Consider the following 9450-nt stretch of genomic DNA (forward strand, 5'->3'; position numbering starts at 1 on the left):
TTTTTATGGGTAATTTGTTGTGGAATAAAAGATATAGGTTCAAATATCTTTTATATCAAAAATTAATTAGTATTTTGATACGAAGATTAAAAAATAAATATTTTGAAATTGATATCATAAATTCTTTCTATTGAATTAATAAAAAAAAAATTATTATAGAAGGTTTAGAGGACATTATATTTTCAAATCTATAGTAACTACAAATAATTAAAAATTACAATAAGAAGTATATGAATTAATGTAAAATGATTGTGATTGGTGTCACTATAATAACATAATAAATAATGGAAAATATTAAAGTTACAAAAAATTTTATTACAAATAACTTATAAATTGATATGACAAGAAATGTAATTAGTATTATTTCGAAAAATAATAAATAAATATTTTAATTACCTTTTGGTGAGTGATCACGCTATAGTTTCATAATAAAATAATTTGAATGAAGTTTTCTCTATAAACTATGTATAATTTTAAGTTTTTGACTTTGTTGTATACAGTATCATTAACATTTTTGGAATTAATTTTAGTTATAATATGTGTCACTAAGAAGAGAAAGAAATTAGGACACGTAAATTGTTAAGAATAATATATTTATATATTTAGTATTTTAAACATAGAAAAATATTGCTTAAATGAATTCAAAATTTGAAGTCACAATCATTTAATTATTGCAGCTAAATTAAGTGCTAAATAAATTTGCTTTTGTTTTGTTTTGTTTTTTTCTTTCTTTCTTTGAGATAGTTATAATTTACCGTTGAACTTACAACATTTCCTCTGTAACTTTTGCCTATCAATTTGGATATGCATATGTGGTGAAACAACGTAGTCTTAAAAATAGGAGGGTTATTTTAAATGTTGCAAGGTTACAAAATATTTAATTTAAAGCTAAAAAAAAAAAAAATTAAGTCGTAAATTGTTTTTCCAAACCATATGTAATATCATTGGTCCAATAATTGAAGCCGCTGAAAGACAAGGTAGAGGAAGGAGTTAGAAGCTTCAAACATTCAGCCTATGTAGACTAGTTTAAGATTTGAGTATGTTTGAAATCCGTTTATTTTGCTAAAATTGAAAATTTTTTGTTGGTAAAAATTACCTGAAATAGTACAGTAAGACCCATAAATAGTAACAAAAATAAACTGAATAGTAAAATAAACTGACTTATTAATTTGAAGCCAAACACACACTTTAACGAGCAAAAAATACTTTTATTATTGCAAAAAGTCTTCTTTTTGCGGATAGACTCTTTCTTTTTTCTTTTTTTTTTCTTTTTATTTTTTTTTATGACATAAAAAGACTTTATGAAAGAAACAGAAACCAGAAACTACAATATAGCATCGGCAGCTTTATGAAAAGAAAAGTATAACACTTAGATTTATGAAAAGTCTTGAGTAGCCCACAATTATGACATTACACGTAAAATAAGAAGATGGAAAGGAGAAATGAATTTTCTCCTGTTTGATTTGTCTGAGTAAGAAGATGGAAAATGACATGAAATTTACATTATTGTTGTGTGTGTTTCATTTATCTACTCGAACTATTTATGTTTTTGAGTTTGTATGTTACCACCATTGAATATGATCAGATAATAACTGAAATAATATGTTCGACACCAATGAATTTTACTTTGATTTATGGAAAATAGAATAAGGAAATTCATATAAACTTTGAACAAATCTATATTGTGTCCAATTCATTGAACCCAATAAGATCTTATTAATAAGGCTTTGGGGGCTTTTTACTCAACGTGCTCTCTCTTTTGGTTCAATATTTTTCTTTTTATTTCATTTGGATTCAAAGCACTATGCTTTTATGCTTTCTCTGTTATTTGATTATAATGGTTAATGATCAAATAACCATGCTTTCAAATGTGTAAAATTTATCAGATTTGTACTTTCATGTGTTAATCAAGTATCTTTAGTTTTAACTTTTAGGCGCATTTTTAAGGACGCAGTTTCTACCATGTAGGGAACTTAGCTTTCAAACTAAGACAACTCCACTAACTTGATTAATTTTTCAACAAATGCCTTTCTTTTTCTTTTTTTTGGGTTCATCCCAACTAAACAGTAGGCCGAGCTAGAGAGGGGCCAAAATGGCCAAATACAACTATTGACTAAAATATGTAGTGTTTTACCATTATTTAAGAAATATTCAGTAATTTACTAATTTTTTGAAATTCAAGTTTGTAAAATTTGAATTTGACATAAAACTCGAGTTCCATAAAACGTTTTTATTCGAAAATACAACATGCTCCTAGATAAGTAAGTTGTCTTTTACTATGCTTTAACTGTTGATTAGAACACATGAACAAAGACACTTTTATTGACAAAAAATTAATTCACCAAAGGTACAATACTTTTGCTTATGGAAATCTAAGTGCTCCTACATTACTGAAACAAGTAGGTAGACTTTTACACTCACACGGCAAAGTTAAGACTTTTATGCTCACTCCCCTACAACACTAGGTCCTCACTTTTCCCTATGCCTGATATCTAGGCTTTGTTGACATTAAAGCCCTGTTCAAATATTTGAAGTGCTCGAGTTTTGCCGAGTTTCACGAATTCAAGTTAAAAAAAAGTAGTAGATTGTTGAATATTTTTTAAATAATGGTAAAACATTATATATTTTAGCTAACAGTGGTATTTAGCTATTTTGACCACTAGATAGGTAAGGGAAGAATTACAAATATCTAATATTTGTATTTTTAAATTTTTTTTTTAGAGAGTTTCAACCTATGGCGTCTGTTTCTGATGATAAAGACCAAGATATTAATTGGTTTTTGGTGTAGGTAGGGATTGAACACCAAATATCTTATTCAACCATCAGAGACTTTACCAGTTAAGCCAACTAAAACTCACTTGTATTTCTCCAAATTAATTTAGAACAGCTTGAAAAAAAAAAAAAAACTATTGGAATCCGATATTCAAGTTAGATATCTTAAAGCTAGATAGAAATGATGGCAAATATATTGAGAGATGTAAACACATGTTACAGTTGGTGACCTTTAGATATCCTCAAAGTTGAAGGGGAAATTTGTTTGTTAGTTTTTTTTTTTTTTTTTTTCAAATACTTCTTTAAATTTTGTTATTTTCTATTTTTATGGTTTAGAATTACTACTGTTTGACGTATTAATATACCCTTTTGAACGTTTTACATTTCAATTATAGATTTATAGTCCTTGATTTTTTTTTTTAATCAGAATAAAAATTAGAAAACAAATTGAATGGAGGCTGGGCCGTCCCTTTGGTGAATGAAGTTGAAGTAGGCCTAAAGCATTTGACCCATGTCCAACTTCATAATAAGGGTCTGTTTAGATACCGCTTATTACTAAAAATCAAAAACTAAAAACACTGTACCAAAATAATTTTTAAATGTGTAAATAGTGCCGTGAGACCTAGTTTTAAAGTTGTTTTTGCTAAAAAAAGTACTTGCGGGTACTATGAACAATGCACAAAATCCACCATTTTTCAGCAAAACGCTGGAACGCACACTAAGTAAGCGTTTTGATGTTGCTGAAATTCTTTTGATGGTGCGTCTAGTGTTTTTTTGGGGTCTCATGCACCATTCACGAGACCCGCAAGTCATTAATTTATGCAAATTTTTCTTTAAAACTAGGTCTCATGATATTATTCACACATTTAAAAATTATTTTGCTACAATGTTTTTAGATTTTAACAACAAGTGATATCCAAACAGATTCTAAATATGTATATTGGTCTACGCTCTCTTTCATGGGCAGAGAGAGTCAATAGGCACTTAGCAAAGAGACTGTCTTTCTCAGTGTCGCTCTCGCAGTCCCAAGCTTTGCCTCCAAAACCCAACAAAGTGGGTACTTTTACTTTTGCAAATATTCTTTCATCAACAAGCTACTTTTCTGTTTCTTTTTGTTGATATTGGTTAGAGGGTACTTTACTTTGGCAAATATTCTTCAAATTGCTTTACCCTTTTTTTTTTTTTTGGTCTTGGATAATTTCAATGTCAAGTGTTTTATTGATCTTACAAACATGAAACATGACCCTTAACAGAACATTGGGAGATAGGGTAAGAGGTGAATATATGTAAGCAAAACTAATGCTATTAAGCAGTTGTCAAAACCATTCAAAAACTATTTTAGCAACTTAAAAAGCCATAAAAACCATGCCATATCAAAAGTCCTATATCTAAAATTTTTTCGCTTTCAGCTACAGTTAACTCTAATAAGTCAGAGCTTATATATGTATTTTTAATGATTTTTAATTCTCTCAGCCTCTTTCTCCCTAGACTTTCACTTTCACTCTCATTGTAGCAACTCTTATATTATTTTATTGTGTTATTTATATTATTTTAATAAAACCATTGAAATTAAATGTTTTGTAAAGTGAGGTGGTAAAATAGATAAAGTAAGTCTTTAAGGTGCTAAAAATTAAAAATTTTATCTCCTTTGATGTGAATGACCTTGCATAGGTCATGAAGGTTTTAAAAGTAGAAATTCTCTTTACAACTTGAGTTCTTGTATGATTTATTAATTAGTAGTATGTTACATGTTGTCGCTAATAATAATATTTTTTATAATCAATATTTCTTTTTTATTTTTTTCTGACAGCATCATAAAATTTTAATTTGACAATTCTAAAATTTTGTTTTCCATTATTGTTTTTAGTCTCTTACAGTATAAACACCATATACTTATTAAGATGTATAAGTGATTTTGTTTGTTCATTATTATTATTATTTTTTCCCTCTATTACCGCATAAACATCTATCCATAATAAGATGTACAACTTGTGGATGTGTTGATTTTGACCACCCATTGATGTGACGCTATGGAAAATAGTAGGCAACGGTGGCAGTGGTTGAAGTCTCTCCGATGTGGGAATGGATCGCGACACCTTCGTTTGGGTTTGCCCATTCTCTCTCATTGTTTCCATGTTTCTCTCAGTATATCTCGCTAGGGGTCTCCCACTCGCTCTTGGTGTCTCTTACTATTATACCCGTGCAATGCATGATTTAATTAAGAATCATATATAACTTAAACAAAAGATAACAACAACTAAAACTCAAATTTTTTTTATTTCCTCTTACTTTTTTTTTTTAATACCTTTTCATCATCTCAACCAAACAAATCCTAAAGGGAAATATGTTAGTGCCTAGGGGGTTAGGGTTGGGAATATATTAGAAAATATTGTTATTTTAGACATAAAAATCTAAACTTAAAAGGGAAATACATTAGTGCCTAGGGGGTTTGGGTGGAGGAATATAAAAATATAAAAAATTTTAGACGTAAAAACTTAAACTTAAATATATTTATTTTATTTCAATTTTATTATGTGTATATTAATAATTATATATATATATATATACACACACACATATAATTTGATAGTTGAAAATGGGAGATTTAAACCTTGAGAATGTTTCCGAGTTAGAAACAATGTGTTGAACTATAAGACTCTTAATATGCGTATATTAGTAATTATTCAACTAGATATGAGGAAGTTCATTCTGCACAACTTTCATAAGAGCAAAACTCTTTATGGTAAAAATAAAAAAAATAACCAAAAAATTTTGGGTTGAACTAAAATCCTATTTAAAGAGAGAAAGTTTAGTGGTTAACAAAAGAATTTGGATGAAGTTAGTATTTAAAAATTCCATGGAGGCTGGGTTGTCCTCCTTGGTGAATGAGGTTGGAGTAGGCCCAAAACTTTTCACCCAAGTCCATTAGTATATTGGCCTAGACTCTTTCTTTACACCAGGAGACCCAGAGGCAGTAGGTGGCAGGGAGACTCTCTCTCTCTCTCTCTCTCTCCCTTCAGCAAATTACTTCTCTTTTTTCTTTTGTTGATTTTAGTTAGTGGGTATTTTGCTTATGCAATATTCTTCAAATTACTTCTGTTTTTATTTTCTTTGCTGATCATATCAATGTTAACTCTTTTATTTATCTTACAAATATTCATGTCTTTAAAAAAAATAAATAAATAAATTCATGTCTTCTTGTCCACTTCTCCGTGCTCATGCATAGGTCATGAAGCCTTTGAAACTAAAAATTCTCTTTATAACTTGAATTCCTATATGATTTATTATTTAGCATACACTAATAATAATATTCTTTATAATCAATATTCTTTTTTAAATAATTTATTATTTAAATCAGTTTTGTAGATCAGTCAGTTTTCCGAAATATGACTTTTATATATTGTTATATTTTCAATTAACTACAAATATTACTAATTTAATCCTACTATTTAAACTCTTCTTAGGACTTTATAAAGCAAGTATAAGGGTACGTTTGGTACATTGTAATAGACTCTATAATGTAATAACTATTCCTTAGAAGTAATCATTCAATTGTTTGATTGTGTTTTTATTACAAGTAATAATCATTCCTTAAAAATAGCTATTTTTTAAAATGAAGAATACATATTCCTTACCAAAATTGTTATAATAACCATTCCTTAACTTGCATAATAATACAAAAACAAAATTTCCTAAATGACCCCCAACCCTAATAATTCTCTCTCTCTCTCTCTCTCTCTCTCTCTCTCTCTCTCTCTCTCTCATGAATCAATCACAATTTTTTTATACTTTTTTTTCTTCGTTATTCTCTCAGTTAATTCTTTTTCCTACTATTATTCTCACCGTTGGTTCTACATTCAAAGCTCAATGATGTGAAAAGAGTCAAAAGAACCCACTATGCTATCATGTTCTTTGTTATGATTTGGTATTAAAATTTTGAAAATTATAAATTGTATTTAGTTTTTATATTGTTTGTATTTATAAATTGGTATGTATATGTTCTAATAAAAATAAATATATTACTGTGAGATGATATTCTAAATTTTTATATATATTTATTAAGATTAATTTATAAAAATAATACTAATCAATTAAATTATATATTTTCTAAAAATGGTATTTTAGGAAATTTAACAAAAAATATAATGACATTCCACCATCCTAACATTGATTCAGGCTTCAATTACAGTATTATCACCAAATAAATGAATAGGAATACTTATGCCATATTGCCATTCCAACTTCTTGTATTGCTTGTATTACTTATTTCTATTACAGTGTACCAGACGTGTTCTAAGGGTATTTAAACTTCTCAAAATTGTACATAAAGATAGAGTGTCTTGTTAATGGGAAAAAATTTTAAGTACTCTTGAAGCATAGTGAAATTTAATAAGTGAACTTTACCATAAATTTAATAAGTGAACCTTATCATAAATTTGAGAGGAGTAAACAATATTTACCATACTCCTTTCGAGAAAATTATTGTATACTCCCAGAGTATCATAAATGCGTACTCCTTCCTCTCACATGAATGGTAGGTCCCACTAATTAAATTCATGGTGGGATCTACTATTCATGTGAGAAGAGGAAATATGCATTTATGGTACTCCGGAAGTACCTAATAATTTTCCTTCCGAGAGTACCTAAGAATTACTCCTCTTAAAAATAGTATATATTTATTATTGTTAAATTAATAGCCATGATATTTCTCAAAAAAGAAATTTAATAGCCATGATAATTTTTAATTGCACAAGGTATAATTTTAAAATAACTGAAAATTTTTGGTTCGTCTCCAAATACTATTTTTGGAATTGAAATGGATAAATAATTCAAAGAAAAGATTAACAAAAAAATTTGGATGAAGATAGTATCTAATTAGAAAGAAAGAAAAAAATTGCATTAAGTATGGAGGCTGGGCCGTCCCCCTTCGTAAAGTTGTAGTAGGCCCAAGCGTTGCAGCTCTATTGAGAGACCCAAACCCAATGTCAATTCTGGCCTTAGTGCTTTATTAGTTTGATATATCCTATGAAAATTAGTTTGTCCTTGAGTTGTGACATGGTGTTCATGTTCCCTACTCTTTGAGTTGAGATAATCTTATGCAATAGCTCTGGCTGAAATTAAAAGAGGTAAAAAAAATAGTCTCAATCTTTGAATGAATAAAATAAAAAAAAAATTAAAAATTAAAATTAAAAAGTGAAAAAGAACGAAATGTGACCTAACCAAGAAAAACAAGAATCCTTATTCTTTTTTTTTTTTTTTTTAGAATCCAAGAATTCTTATTCTACTAGAACAAGGTATATAATAATGACAGTATATAATATGGGCTATAGTTCCAGACTCAGTCAATAGTGTTTTGAAAGAAACCCTAATACTCTTAATAATTCTCTCTCTCTCTCTCTCTCAACAAATTACTTTTCTTCCAAGGTCTGCCTCCAAACCAAACAAAGTCCTAGGTAAGTTTCTGTTTCTTCCCTCAAAAATTACTTTTCCTTTTCTTTTGTTAGTGTTGGTTAGTGTGTACTTTTGTTAATATTCTTCAAATTGCTTCTTTTTTTTCAATAAAAATTAAATCTTCTTTTCTATTTAAGGTATATATATTATGTGTAAAGTAGTTGCAACTCTTACTCTTAAGCACATGCATAAATCACGAGGGTTTTGAAACTAGGAATTCTCTGTACAACTTTAATTATTGTATGATTTATTATTTAGTATATTACATTTTGGCACTAACAATCAAAAATATATATATTTTTTGCTATGATTTACTAAAATTTTAGATTGACAAATTCTAAAATCTTGTTTGTTTATTATTGTTTTTCAGTCTCAAACAAAAACAACATCTTCCAACCCAAGCCCAAAGTCTCCAACATCACTGAATGTTTGATTATTTGTAGAAACCGGTTCCTAGTTGGAGCTTCCTTGGTGGGTTTGTATTGCCTTTGTTCCTTCTAATAAGTATGCTTTGCAATTGTCCCCGTGGTTTTTGTATATAACAAAAATATTTTACTTTTGATTATTTGTATTATTACCATTATGTTGTTTGTTTTTCTTTTTAGCCACTTTATTGTGATAGGAAGATCATCTGTAGTAAGCGAACTTGATTTTTCCATTAGTACCTTGCTCTTGAATTGAACTAGGAGATAGAATTTAATTGCAACCAAAAAAATATAATAGAATTTAAGTGGACCATTTTTACTTTTCCATGGTAGTTTAAAGAATAAAATATATACTAGACAATTTATTTTTATCGTGTGTTGCAATTTATGAGTATTAGGGGTTACTTCTAATGTTGGCCCATATTCTTAGGGAGAGGAACAATGTGGCCTTCTTTAGTAGAAAGTGGCAGAAATCTTGCACTCCTAGGGACATATTATGCAGCAATATTTAAATTACTTTATTAGTTTCATTTGCAAATTGCTTTTGTCATAATGTTGTTGCTTTCCATATACAGCCACATATGTACATGTTTGCTTCGCTTCATGAAAGTCATTAACTTTAGGCTGTTTTCTCATATTTGTTATAGCTGTGATAATTATCTGGAGTTTGATCTCTTTCCACAAATCAAAGCCCCAAACAAACTATTTGCTTCTCTTCAGAGTTGAGTGCTTAGCTTGATGTAAGTCATTAAGTTTCAGCTCTGTGTGTGTTACTTTTCTTAAGATTTGATTTGATTTCAAT

Source organism: Quercus lobata, chromosome 4 (genome assembly GCF_001633185.2).
Source record: "Quercus lobata isolate SW786 chromosome 4, ValleyOak3.0 Primary Assembly, whole genome shotgun sequence".
Taxonomy (NCBI): Eukaryota; Viridiplantae; Streptophyta; class Magnoliopsida; order Fagales; family Fagaceae; genus Quercus; species Quercus lobata.